At 44.7% G+C, this 15,038-nt stretch overlaps 1 long non-coding RNA gene across 1 annotated transcript; it reads right to left on the bottom strand.

The window, feature by feature from the left end:
* Nucleotides 1–9,225: 9,225 nt before the first annotated feature.
* LOC149523546 (uncharacterized) lies at nucleotides 9,226–12,204 on the bottom strand. The gene is made up of 2 exons (XR_016350709.1): nucleotides 11,516–12,204; nucleotides 9,226–11,464 (listed from the first exon to the last, which is right to left on the bottom strand). It is a non-coding gene; the product is annotated as an uncharacterized LOC149523546 (long non-coding RNA).
* Nucleotides 12,205–15,038: the final 2,834 nt, after the last annotated feature.

Consider the following 15,038-nt stretch of genomic DNA (forward strand, 5'->3'; position numbering starts at 1 on the left):
CGGCCCCCAGGGCGGCCAGGCGGAGAGGCAGGGGGCTGACGTTCCCCAGGTGGTGCCAGGCAGCCTCGAGCCATTGCTGGCAGGCTTGCAGCAGCAAGTCCAGAAAGTGCACCAGAAGGTGCAGGGCGAGCCGTGGCTCCATGTTGCCACCTGCGGCGGTCCCCCCCGAAGGGAAGCACCGACACAGACGGGCACAGAGACCGACGCTTTGCTGTCCCTCGGCGAGGTTGGCAAGCAAGCAGGAAAAGCTGAGAACCGGCTGTCCAGGGGGGGTCCCTTTAAGCACGAGCCTCAGATAGCCTCAGACAGCAGCCACACAAAGCAACTGCTGACCTGATGCCCTGCCAGAACCGGTTTCAGCTGCCCTTAAATGCCCCCCTGCGTCCAATCAGTGTGGACGCGCTAGTTCGAACTAGCAAAACGCTAGTTCGAACTAGTTTTTAGTTCTAGATGCGCTAGTTATAACTAGCTTAGTTCGAATTAACTAATTCGAACTAAGTTAGTTCGAACTAGCACTGTAGTGTAGACGTACCCTGAGTGTGTGTGTGTGTGTGTGTGTGTGTGTGTGTGTGTATCGATGTTCCCAGCCTCCTTCTAGAGGTGGCTTGTGGAGGGAGGGCGTCCCACTCTGGAGTCACGAGCATGGCAGGCCTCTCCAGACATGCTGTGGCCAATAGCACAAGGGTCCTCTGTGGTAGCCTCCGGGGCAGGGGTGGATATAGGGCAGGGCGAACGGGGCGGCCACCCTGGGCCCCACGCTTCAAAAAGCCCTGCACATGAGCCGTGGCAAAGTGGGGCCCCACGGAATTACGCTGCCCGGAGCCCCACAAAACTGTCATCTGCCCCTGCTCCTGGGGCTGTATGGCCAGGAGGGGTGTGACACATGCTCCCATATGCACAGGCTGCTGCGCGATCCCCAGGCTGCAAGGAGTGCCCAGCTACCCTTCGCTGCCCACCCTCTCCACCCCCTGTTTGTAGGGAATGTGATACATGATGCACTCACATGATGTTCCTTCCCTAACCTCGGACGATTCCTGGGACATGAGCCTGGACTGCCCCAGCCCCCAGAATGCTGTCCAACTCTTTAAAATAAAGGCAGGTGTGGGGTTCTGCGCCGGAGTGGGAGCTGCCCTCCCTGGCCCTAGCATATACCTAGCGGAGCTCATTTACTTTCATTCGTGCCTGCTCATAGGTGTGGATGTGCCCCTTCTTGACTAGACTCTTGGCCATCCAGCCATAGATGTCCGCATTTCTGCATCTGGTGCAGAGATCCTGGAGGTTGGTGTCATCCCCTAAACCTCAATAAGGACCAGACCAGGAAGGTACATGTCTTTTTAGGCCCCTGGAAGGCTCCTGGCTGTCTGACTGCTTCCTGGGAGCAGTGGAGCACTATGTAGGAGCAGCAGACTGGCTCATTTTGGGGGAAAAGTGAGGCAGGCACAGCTGCAGGGTGGCTCAGGACTGTCAGGGCCTCTTGTATGCCACAAGCCCTTTCTGCTGAGGCTGAAGCTTTAGGGGCTCCAGGGAAAGGGGTGGAAGGGAAATAGAGTTTGGCTGAGTGTGGACAGAGCAGTCAGCAGGGCACCCTGGGAATTGCTGGAGGCCCCTTATTTCGAAATAATAGCTGCTGCCCTGTTTACACAGTCCCTATTCTGAAATATCTATTTCGGAATCGGTGTTATTCTTCTTAGAATGAAGTTTACAGAAGTTGGAATAAGCCGTCCGTTGTTTTGAAATTATTGCTGTGTAGACACTTGCATAATGTGGAATAATGGCCGTTATTCCAAAAAGGTTGGCTGCGTAGATACACCCTTACGTACTATTATAATATTAATGAGTCAAGACATTAAATAGCTATATCTAGAGACAATACACACTGAAGGGAAATACTTTGGGTTTGTAATTAACTATTGCTTATACCTGTTGTTTGAAAACAGAGTGTAAATGTTTTTATAGTAGTAACATAGCTGAGACTTCATCCTCTATGAGGAGTACTGTTGTATCTCCCTTACTGCAGGGGCGGGTGGAAAGCTTCCCAGACAATGGAACCATAGCTAATGAGAGGCATCCAGAGAAGCTGACTTTGTGTTAGCTCTTTGTAGTCTATCTGAGAAGGGAGTTTAGAGCTAGGCTGGAAGAAAGCTACTAAGTACAATTCTGCATTGCTCTATGACCTCTGTATGGTATCAAAGCAGCATGAAGCTGAAACATCTAGCCATCTTGTCATATGCCTGGTGTAGAGGTACTTTCCTGAGTGGCATGACCTGCAAAAAAGGAGAACTTCATTGTGCCAGAATACAGGGAAGTGAAAAGCTCCCACATTTCCCACAATGCTGCTCTCCCACTAAGTCTCCACATTTCAGATCATGCTCCAAGCAGTCTTGTCTCTTGCTGTGCCCATAATATATCCAGCAGCCCTAACAGTAGTTTGTTGTGGAATCCCCATCTCTGGAGATATTTAAGAGTAGGTTAGATAAATGTCTATCAGGGATGGTCTAGACCAGTGTTTCCTGATTTTATTTGGCCACGGAACCCTTTTCAGCTTAAAATAATTTCAAGGAACCCCTAGAGTTCCCAGAGTAAAATTTGGCAAGCAAAAAAAAAAAAAAAAAAAAGCCCTGCCAGAATTGGTTGAGCAAAAAAACCCTGCAAAATACTCTGTCTCTTTAAGAGGGGGCGGGGCAATGCCACGTTCTCACGGAACCCTTACTTTTGCTTTGCGGAACCCTGGGGTTCCGCGGAGCACCAATTGGGAAACACTGGTCTAGACAGTATTTGGTCCTGCCATGAGGGCAGGGGGTTGGACACGATGACCTCTCAAGGTCCCTTCCAGCCCTAGTATTCTATGATTCTATGAACTTCTGAAGAAGACAGTTTCCTGGGGTCATGGCATCCACATGGATCAGCCTTGTGTCCTTTTCACAGCTTACCATGGGTGCTGTCCTTCACAACTCCCACTAAGCTCCTAGCATGCAGTCTGTTTAGAGGGTGAAACAAAATACAGGACTATGTAGCACTTTAAAGACTAATAAGATGGTTTATTAGATGATGAGCTGTTCTGAAATGTGATTTGTCCTTTTCATATGTGTTGATTTTTTTTAATTGTATCCTTTGGTATATATGGTTGTGACTATTTTCTTCCACTATTTGATCTGAGGAAGTGGGTCTGGCCCACGAAAGCTCATCATCTAATAAACCATCTTGTTAGTCTTTAAAGTGCTACATAGACCTGTATTTTGTTTCAGCTACACCAGACTAACACCGCTACATTTCTATCACTGTTTAGAGGGTGTGTGTGCTAGTCACATCCACAAATAGTGAAAAGCTGATATGTAGGTAAATACAGGCTTTTGCACAGGTGAAGTTAGAAGAACAATAAACAGGACACCATCAAAGCTGCTGGCAGCTCTGATGCTGATCTGAATCAAGCCTGGTATAAGTCCATTCAAACTTTTAAAGAGAAAAAAACCTCATTATTTTGGCCACAGGCAATGGCACAAATACAAGTATTTAATATGGTGAGTGACAAATAGCTTATATCCAAACACATCTAACTTCTAGTGAGGAGGATTTAAGCATGGCTTAATGGTCAGCATGGACTGGGAAGGACAGAGAAGTTGTGCAGAAAAATCTCATGGTGGTGGAAACAAACATTTCCAGTCCCACTGTAACAGGAATTGCTGACTGTTAAAGAAGGATTACAAGGTTTTTTAGCCCCATGTGCAAGTCGTCTAGTAACAGGTATTATATGCAAGTCCCTTTATTCTATCCAAAAAATGCCACTTCAAGCACAATCGGTGAACTCCATTGGTCAGAACAAAAGGAAGCAGGATAACAAACTGTACAACACATTTGGCGTCATATCAATATTGCAAATTACAAAGCAAATCAAAGTCCAGCTTTTTGAGAGTGCTAAGAATATGTGGTTGGACTTGCTGTTTTAGCTGGGCAGTAATAAAGGCTTCTAGGTTAAAGAGGGGCCTTGTAATTAAGAGCTGACTCTTTATGCACCCTGGCTGAGAAAGATAGGCCTCCTATGCTGAATGGAAACTACCTGTGTAAAGGGTGGAACTAATGGGTTTTAATGCTTCTTGCTTTAACTTTGGCTCTCACGACTGGCAGCAAATGGATGGGGAACAAATGGTCACTGTACTTACATAAAAAGGCGAGAGTGGGACCATGTAGGGTTAAGTTTCGTCAGCCTTGCTGACTCATGATTTTTATCCTGAAACTCAGAATATTTGATGTTTTTCTCTTACAGCCTCTGCTCCTGGTGCCATAGGAGTATGCACGAATCTCAGCCTGAATCTCAAATAAATCAATTTCTAGCCCTCATGAATGCAGACTAAATCTTGGAAACAGGAACCCTCAAACAGTCAGATGAAAAAGGATATTCAAAAAAAGCTTTTTTAAAGACAATCATAATTTGTTGGGGCCGTGACTCCTGAGTTTTAAATGCCCATGTTTGGCAATGCTTCTCTCCTACCTGCATAAGGGATAGCCAGAAATGCAGCTCCTGTATGCACAGCTAGGGAGCTGCTACCAAGTTGCTCCTCACCCCAGGAGACAGTTGCCAGAAAGTGCATGGAGAATGGGTGGTGAAGGGTACAGCCATGGCCAGGAGCAAGTCAGCAGGTTTGTGATGGGGAGGAGACAAACCCCTGAGACATTAGACTCTTCTTCTCTGGACAATGAGCAAGCTGACCGCACCAGCTGGTGCTCCACATAGAGTAGGACAGCTCTGTGCCATCACTTCCCATGGGCTCTGTATTAAGAGTATGGACTGGTGAGTAATTGCTGAAATGACACGTGAAGAATAATATTGTCTTGTGCAGATATTCAGATACACTGCAGATTTATCTAAAGATATGGCAATAGTTTGGCATTAGAAAGTTTATCAGGTTCGAACTGTTTGTGCAAGGCCCACAACATTTCTGTAGTTATGTTTGTTTTATTTCTTGTACTTTTGGAAATAAATAATAAATAATATTTTCCCATTTTGCTTTGACAGAGTGTTTCACACAAATGACATCCCCAGGACACCTTACAGTTAAAGGAGTTGAATACATGTGAACACAAAGAAACAGATATAAGAGGTGGAGAATCAATTAAGCTAAAACTGGTCGGAAAAACTTTTCATAGTGACAAATCTCTACCATATTTCATAGAAAATACATTAACTCCTCTCTTCAATAGTCAGTACAGTACTGTTTGGTTCCCTGCCATGAAATGATGAGGATGACAACTAATGTGATATATTACCACCACGCTGAATAGAGGAATACTCACTAGATTTGTCTACACTACACGCTTTGTCGGATGAGGCAATGCAAATGAAGCATAGATTAGCATTTTCTCACACTTCATTTGCATAATCTCTTCTGGTCCATTTTTGCGCAAGGGGTTTTTGTGCAAAAACAAGCAATGTGGATGTTTCCTTTTTGTGCAAAAACCTCTTGTGCAAAATTGGACCGGAAAAGATTATGCAAATGAAGTGCAAGAAAATGCTAATCTGTGCTTCATTTGCATTGTCTTTTCCAGCAAAGCGTGTAGTGTAGCCGTAGCCACTGAGTTAACAAAGGTAAAGCCTCAGACCAAAACAAATTAAGATAGCCAATCAAAACTACAAGACCAGAAACCTTTAGGCTTGCCCCCCACCAAATACCACTTATGCAGAAGAACCTGAGAGCATCAAACCAGAGAATAATTCAAAACAACCTCTCACCAACATGCTCACACCTCTAGACAGACAAACAACCTGTCTGGCCTTTCTAGAAATAAAAGCTACCAAACATGCATTCAGATGTGTATTCTGTATGTGTTCATTTCTTGCACAATGAGCTGTGATAGCATTTAACATTTTCGAGAAAGTGGCTTCTGTAGTGTTAGTAGTTAGAATGTACAAACTTTATCCTTTCTCTTCAGAGAGACATGCTAAAGCATTGGTAGGTAACAAAATCTCTAGGGTACGTCTACTCTAGCCCCCTAGATTCTCCAGCCTAGGACGCAAGGAGGTTTAACAGTAGTTCCAATTAGGAGCTTTAATTCGAACTACCTAGTCCGTGCCACGTGTAGCCATGGGCAGGTAGTTTGAACTACGGGGCATTTAAAAATGGCAGCACCCGGGAACATGCAAATGAAGCCCGGGATATTTAAATCCCGGGTTTCATTTGCAATTCCGAATGCTTACATTAGCCACTCTCGTTCGAACTAGGGTGGCAGTGTAGACATACCGTATTTTAGGTACTGATACAGATAAAGTTGCCCACCCTTCAGGCAACTGGAGTGTGCTGGAGTCAGCATCAATCTCCTAGGCTATGTCTACACTGCAACACTATTTTGGGATACCGGAGTATCCCAAAGTAGCTATACACGTTATTTCAAGCTTGCTATTCCAATATCCCTATAAATCTCATTCCATTAGGAATAAGGAACATTTTGGAATAGCAGGTTATTTTGAAATTTGGGGCTGTGTAGACATAGTGCCAAAATGTTGAAATAAGCTATTTCGAAACATCGAAATAAGATACGCAATTTGTGTAGCTCAAATTGCTTGTCTTATTTTGAGCTATGGTGCAGTGTAGATGCACCCCTAATGACTATTGAAAGTATTCCTTGAAATTTTAATAGGCTAGTTTAAGAAAAAAAAACAGTGTGTCATAAGAAGACACCATGGCTAAGCTGGCTGAAGCCTCTACCTAATAAACAGGAGATTGTGGGTTCAACTGCCAGTGGCGCCTAACTTGTATGTCTCTTCTTTTAATCTGCAGAGTGAGGGGGATTTGGTAGCAGCCTTTAACTGCCTGAAGGGAGGTTCCAAAGAGGATAGAAAGAGGCTGTTCTCAGTGGTGACAAATGGCAGAACAAGGAACAATGATCTCAAGTTGCAGTGGGAGAGGTCTAGGTTGGGTATTAGAAAAAAGCTCTTTCCCCAGGTGGGTGGTGAAGCACAGGAATGGGTTACCTAGGGAGGCAGTGGAATCTCCATCCCTGGAGATATTTAAGACCCAGCTTGACAAAGCCCTGGCTGGGATGATTTAGTTGGGATTGGTCCTGCCTTGGGCAGGGGGCTGGACTTGATGACATCCTGAGGTCTCTTCCAGCTCTATGATTCTGTGATAATTGCACTATTTTGATCTTTTCAGTGTGGTGTAATTTGTCACTAGCTACTTCTATTCTCCTCTGAGTTCCACAAACTTTGGGTCAGATCCTAGCTATTTGTACTCCCGTGTTTCCACGTTTAGGTCCAGCACCGCAGCTGGGCAGCCCTATCTCCATCTTGCATGGAGCGACAGACTCCCATGTGGAGACGTCATCCCTGCTGGGAATTCAGGATGGGGCTCCTGGGCACCTGTCCTTTTTTGCCTCTTGTGTCTGGTCTGGCTCGCCCAGCTCCCTGCCTGCTGCAGGTTGGAGCAATCTGGATTGGAAACTTTTCTTTTCACTCCCAAGAAACGCACAACCTGAAGCTTCAAGCTAAACACCCAAAATACTGGTATACAATTTTCTTTTTAATAAGAAGCATTAAAAATGGCAACAAAGAAGAGACACTTGTTGGATGAACACAGGGTTTTCAACCCTGTTTGGAAGATGGAATTTGCTTTTGCAGAGATAAATGGAAAACCAATGTGTCTTCTTTGTGAAAAAAACTATCGCTGCGTTAAAGAAAACAAACCTGCAATGGCACCGTGAATCTTCTCCCCTGAGTTCAAAGATTTGTATCCACCTGATAGCAATTTAAGAAAAACAAATATGTTCCTTACTGGAAAAAAGTAGTCAATATAATGGTCTTTTGTTGATGTGTGTTTTAGTGGTTAAATTCCTGGACTGTCATTGCTCATTAAAAGTGCTGCCATATGAGTGGAAAATGGGTAAATATTGCATTTTATTAATATCAGCAGAACTTACTTAAATGGGGCCTGTGTGTTGTGTAGTCTCGCCTCACTCTTTGTATTCATGCCCATCAGTGTGAGAGAAACTATTTAAATATATTTGCATATATGTTTTCATGTATATGCAACCACACTTAAGTCGTGGCCCTCGGCATGTGTGCTGTGAATAGCACTGTGGCCCACCAGGGCTTCCGAAGTTGAGTAGGCCTGGGCTAGAACCAATTTGCATCTAACTTGCACAGGACTCTGGTTTTGCATTTCTATAGCAACTTTCCTCCAATGATCTCAAAGCACTTTACAAACACTAATAATGCATCACAGCCCTTTAGGAAGTAAATATCTCAATCTCTACTGATGAAGAAGGAAAACCAAAGATCCACTTGAATCTCTTGTCACGGCTCACAGGTTGTGCCCACACTTGGCCCCTAGGCTCCCTGGGTAGGACCTCTGTCAGCCGACGGTCAGGGCAGTGAGTCCCTTATGACCGGCTGAAGTTCTTTTAAATTGTGCTTGGTTCTGTTACAGCAACTGAAGGAGTCAGGTTAAAGCTTAAACAGTTACTATTTTATTGTTACAGGGTAAACTTAGTTGTTAAATGCTACTACTGTGTTACAGATAACACAGACACTACAAAGGACAGGACAGAAATTACACTAATAAGTCACTTACAGGTACCATGAAACCCTTTGGTTCTCTGAGCTCTTATTAAATGCATGCAAAATACACATAGCAGGTATATATTCTCACCCCTGCGTTCCAGACTTGGCGTGGCCAGCGTCTTTCTCTCAATCCCTCGGGAAGAAGTAGGGCGAGGTTGGGCGTCCCACAGACCTCGGGAGACAATCAATACCTGCCAGCAGGTATAGATGATTGGAGCTCAAATAGGGTGGGCTGCTGAACCTCTTTTATACCCCTTGGGTCATGTAGGCTTCTTCCTGGGCTCAAGTGGCCATTAAGGAAAAATGGCTTTGAATGCCAAGTTTCCCACGAAGGGTGCAAAGCATAATTTACACCTGGGAAAATGCAGACAATGGGCACCTCTAGTATGTGATGGGCGAAGATTCCTCTCTGGGACAGTGCAGGCGTGTCAATTACTGGTACTAGCCATCAGGGCGACGGGAGGCCCCGGGTCGTCAGCTAGCCCATTTACTGTCTGGTTTCTGTTTATGGTAGAGTCAGGGACAGGCAGCAAACCTGTGTTCCCAGGGCATCAAAGGCTGACTGCCTTTCTCTTGCTCTCTGGGGGGGGGGGAAACAAGATGGGGCTCGTGGAAAAACAAGATGGGGTTTGTGTCTGGCTACATTCCACCCCCTTGACACGCCTCACTATGTCCCAGAACGCAAGATGGCGGTGATGCCAGCACCCTTTGCCCTCCTTGGAGGAAGCTAAAATCGCCCTATCAGCAGGGTCTGATCAGATAATTTGGATCAAGGGATTGATTAGGATCACTTCCCAACGCCATATACCAGATTTGTGCAGAGGAGGTAGCAGTGTACACAAAATGCCTAACAATACATAGAAACATGCAGCAAGCAATTACAACAAGTAAAATGGTTAATATAGTATTTACAATAGAGTGAAGGAAGGGAGTTAACGAAAGTCCTAGGTGTTGGGCTAGACAATCTAGCCATGAGGCTTTACATTTTTAGTTACAGCATGTCTTATCCCATACCGTTTGTTGCCACTTCCCTTGCCTCACCCCTTGACCTCCCCCCAGAGTTATTTAGAGGATTGCGGTAGTCGCTGTCATCGAACCATACCGGTTCCCATGTCACTTTGTTTCACCAGTCATTTGGGCTGAGAGGGACAAACTTGATTCCCAGTCCAGTAGAGGAGTCAAGTAAGGTGTTCTGGTACAGCAGTAGCAGTTGGGATGAGGAAGAAGACCATGGCGAGTTGGAGTACCATGTCTCATTTCAATAGTCTGTAACTAACAACAGTGGTTGCAATCACAACAGCAAGCGGTATATATATACAAAAAGTTCATGGTGGTTTCCCGGATTCGCACCAGCACTGGGAGGGATCCATCCCACTGGAGCACTGTTCAGGGATATTGCCTCAGTTTCCTGTAATAAAACATAAGGTTTGCCGGTCTTGGATACAATCCAAGCCTCAGTAATGGTTATTGGTGTTAGCCCAGCATCTGCAGTTGTCCAGACTCCTTTTCCCTTATAGGAGTGCAGTACATGGGTTTGTGTTCCCAAACTGGGGTGTTGGGACCAGGGCTATTAAGTGGTTTAGTCCCATGACTGTAAACAACCCTGTTGCCACTGGGGTTGAGTAAGCAAAAACCAATTCCTGAAACAATTTCCATTCCAGTTAAAACATACTTCCACCCTTGCTTACTGGTGGGTAGTGTACCAATATAATTTACTTGCCAGGTTGCCCATAGTATTTTTCCATCTCTTAGCCTGGCAAATCATTGCCTTTCTGTTATATGTTTTCTGAGTTCAGCACATAGGGTGCAAGCTTGTACCAGATCTCTGGCTTGTTTGTGGGTGATAGGCCACCCCCTGGCATGTGCCTGCCGCACCAGCTCTCTGTGTGTCCCAAGGTTTTATGTAGCCAAATGTACAGGCATTCCCAATCCACCTGGGCAGCAAAAATTTGTACTGCTGCATTTGCTAGGTTATTTAGCTATGCAGCTAGAGTATTATTCTTTTGGACACATGACTTATGCTTAAGGCATGTGGAGTTGCATGCTGGTATATCCATTTCCAATATTCCAATCTCCAAACAGGCTTTCCCCCTATTTCCCAGTTAGTTATCCACTGGGTGGCTCCAGCCCATATAGCACAGGAGTTAGTGTAGATGGTACTGGCCCCTGCCTCACAAGCTAATTGATTGCTGCCAGCTCTGCAAGTTGAGCTGTTCCTTCTATGTTTGTGGTCAGGGGTGCAGTGGATATGTCTGCTGAAACAGCAACAGCCTTCCCTGTCCACTTTCCTTTGAAATAACCAGGCAGCCTGTACTTACATATAATGTTGAATTTAAAAGCAAGCCAAAAGTGTTATCAACTCAGCCTTGAAAGAGACAGTTAAGTTTCAAAGCTTGAGTTTTTAAACTAATAATTTGGTTTCTAGAAAGTTAAATGTCCTTAAAAGTTGAATGCCCAACAGAAGCACTAACCAATTTGTGCCTTGTCTATTTGCAATTTTAAGCAAGAGGACATTATCCAAAACATAATAAAACTAGTTCATTTGAAACCCACAAAATAGAGTTACAATATATAGAGCTCATTCTTTATGCAGTTAACCAATTAAGTTTCAGTAGAATTCTTAATTTTCCTTTGCAGATTTAACAAAAGTGTCCATAGACAAAATGTTTACATTTGATTGTTTCTTTGCATAGATCGTTTGCACAGTGCTTAAGGAAGAGGCTGCAAAGAAACAAGGTGTCATTTTTAAAACAAGATTTCCCTTCACATATTACTACCATTGCTTAATTCCTTCCATTCTCCCATGGAGTCCACCTTTTATCTTCACATTCCCTCAAATCACTTGCTTTGTCCTTTCAAAGAAAATGTCTCATTCCTAGTAACTTTCCAATGTCTGCTTTACTTTCCTTATTCCTTCAACCATGCCCATATAGGGCTCCAAACTTTTTGCCTTCCCTTTTTCACATGCTAAATGACTTTTCCCAATGAGACAGGTTTGTCTACTATTAATTTGGTAAGGAGGGTGAGCTTGTTTACTAAGCCTCATACCTCCTGGTCCTTTTCTTAAACATATTCCTGAGGGAAGAAAAATAAATACATCTGAGAGTTGCTTTAACTCTCAGCACCCATCCTTAAGGGAATCTAGCTCGTCTGGGTACTGAGGGACATGCACTTCTACCTCTCCACTTCTGCAGCAGAGGCTTTTACATTTTTGCAGAACACCTCTTTACAGGTTTTCCACAGAAGACAAAAGCTGCAGCTGTTTCCCTCTCCATTGCAGCCAAGGGTTTACATATTTACAGGTAGTTAGCCAATTTGTAGGTCTGAAATTGTATGGACAAGCAGTTAACACTTGATCAGACCAAGGGCTATGCCCGAACCTTTGCAAGATTTTGTTCAAAAGGGGTAACATCTTTTACAAATGCCAATTTCTCAGTCTTCTCTCTGCCTTCTTAAAAGACTGCTTACATTTAAACTTTTCTAGTATACCCAACCTCCTATTGGGACTAAAACAGCAATACCAATACCTCCTTTTTTTTTTTTCCTGGAGGGTTACAATTTGAACTTTCTGATTTCAGGTAGTTTGCTAATCAAACTTAGCTATTACCTGCAAAGCTTCTTTGTGCTGCCAGCTAGGGCATTTGCACCACAAAGGAAATCACAACCTGGTGTGGCTCCTGGAGCTTTCACAGCATTTTAGTCTGTTTGCAGTTTTTTTACTCATTCTATAGTTTACAGGAAAATGTGCAATCTTTGTTTACAACACTACTTAGCCACATTAAATTTTGCATAGGTGTAACTCTTTCTTTATGCTTACAGTTTTCCTGTTCCTTCATTAAACAACTTGGACTAAAATGGTCTTACCAAACCAATTTGTTTTAAACCTACAAACAAACAAGATTACTGGACCTTGAAAACTTCATATTATTTACACTATATATATATATATATATATATATATATATATATGTCTACACACAGATACACATACATTCTCTCTGAACCCTTCTTACACTATTTCTACATAGCTATACAACAATTACATTCCCTTTTTATTCATTGGGGTAGTTCACTTCCAATAGAACCTCCTCCCTTTAGAGTTCTTTTAGCAGTTTCTCTAATCAAATGTTCAGATTTGAGTCAAATTTGCCTGGATTATTTACAGACATTCCTTTGGAAAAAGGGCCCATTTTTCCTTCAGAATGACTGTAAAGAAACCACAGTTTTCTATCTACACCATTTTAGCATTTGCACAACTGCTCAATTCTCTCCATTCTCTGCAGAGTTTAAATTCTCTGTGTTTTTCTTAAAACACTTTCTTATCTCTAAAATAAAAACTGGCCTTGTTTCAGATATTACTCTTGTATGTTTTAAGGGTTTAGATTCCCAGTACTTACTGCCTTTTTCTTAGTTCTATCACAAGGCTTTCAATCTTATCTGTTACCTGCCTGCTTGTTTGGGCCTGATCCTGTTTTCCATTTCTGCCTGCTTGTCTGGGCCTGATCCTGTTTTCCTTGCTAAATGGAAAGTGGCTCCTTTCCACAGACTCAGGCTTTGTCCCATTCTTTAGCTTGCAGGCAGTTCTATACTTACAGAACTGTACCCACAACTCCTTAGGATTTCCCCAATCCTTTTCTAACATTTCTCTATCCCATTTTGGGTTGCCCCAACCTTTCTGGGCAAACCCTTTGTTTATACCACTAAAATCCATGTCTATCATGACAGGCTTCATGTTGCTGTATGTGAACCAATAGCACAATCCTGCCGACTACGCCAATTCTGTCAGCCGACGGTCAGGGCAGTGAGTCCCTTATGACCGGCTGAAGTTCTTTTAAATTGTGCTTGGTTCTGTTACAGCAACTGAAGGAGTCAGGTTAAAGCTTAAACAGTTACTATTTTATTGTTACAGGGTAAACTTAGTTGTTAAATGCTACTACTGTGTTACAGATAACACAGACACTACAAAGGACAGGACAGAAATTACACTAATAAGTCACTTACAGGTACCATGAAACCCTTTGGTTCTCTGAGCTCTTATTAAATGCATGCAAAATACACATAGCAGGTATATATTCTCACCCCTGCGTTCCAGACTTGGCGTGGCCAGCGTCTTTCTCTCAATCCCTCGGGAAGAAGTAGGGCGAGGTTGGGCGTCCCACAGACCTCGGGAGACAATCAATACCTGCCAGCAGGTATAGATGATTGGAGCTCAAATAGGGTGGGCTGCTGAACCTCTTTTATACCCCTTGGGTCATGTAGGCTTCTTCCTGGGCTCAAGTGGCCATTAAGGAAAAATGGCTTTGAATGCCAAGTTTCCCACGAAGGGTGCAAAGCATAATTTACACCTGGGAAAATGCAGACAATGGGCACCTCTAGTATGTGATGGGCGAAGATTCCTCTCTGGGACAGTGCAGGCGTGTCAATTACTGGTACTAGCCATCAGGGCGACGGGAGGCCCCGGGTCGTCAGCTAGCCCATTTACTGTCTGGTTTCTGTTTATGGTAGAGTCAGGGACAGGCAGCAAACCTGTGTTCCCAGGGCATCAAAGGCTGACTGCCTTTCTCTTGCTCTCTGGGGGGGGGGGGGAAACAAGATGGGGCTCGTGGAAAAACAAGATGGGGTTTTGTGTCTGGCTACAACCTCCCTCTCCAGTGCAGCAGCCCCTTCTCGGGGAGCCCACTCCAGCAGCAGTGAGTCAGCCCTTCCTCAGGGAGTTCATGCCAGTGCGACAACCCTCTCGTGGGATACCCACTCTCACCTGGGGGAGACGGTGCCTCTCAGGGCCTTCAGCATGCCTGCCTCTGCTGTGAGCCCATTTGGGGGGCTCCACTCCCTCTGGACCCCCAGGGCCCCCACTCCCAGAAGGAACAGTGCCACCCTGTTCTCTAGACCAGAGCAACTATCAGCCAGCACAAAACAAAAGGGTTTATTGAGCTTTGAACACAGCAAAGGGTTTCTCAGGCCAGTAGGCCTAGGCCCTCAGCCCACACCTCAGTCTCTTCTGCAGCCAGCTGAGTCCTGTCTGCTATGTTCTCAGTCCCTCAGTAAAACAGCCTCAGTCTCCCAACAGAGCCTCCAACAACCTCAGCAACATCCCCCACCCTGTCCATTGTCTTCTCTCCAGGTAAGAGGGTCGCCTGGCCCCTCTCTTCTCCCCTCCGTCCAATGTTCTCCCCTTGCTGGGATCAGCTGGGCCGGTCACTGGGGTCTTCCCTCTGCAGCCCATTGTTCATCCCAGCCATGTCCTCTGAGCAGAGCCGGGGTCACCAGGGTACCAGATGGCACAGCTCCAGTTCTGGGCTGTTCTCTGAAACAACAAACTCCTTACCATTGTCACATTAAACTAGTAACCTCTGGGCACTGAGTGCCCCCTGTATGCAACAGCCCCCATTTTGAACCCCCCAAACTCCCCACTTCCTCACACCTCTTTAATCAGCAACTCTGGGAAACAGGGCATGCCTGATTAAAGATTTTGCCATGCTGGGGA

The sequence above is a fragment of the Pelodiscus sinensis genome, chromosome 15 (assembly GCF_052426305.1).
Source record: "Pelodiscus sinensis isolate ZL-2025 chromosome 15, ASM5242630v1, whole genome shotgun sequence".
NCBI classification, from domain to species: Eukaryota; Metazoa; Chordata; order Testudines; family Trionychidae; genus Pelodiscus; species Pelodiscus sinensis.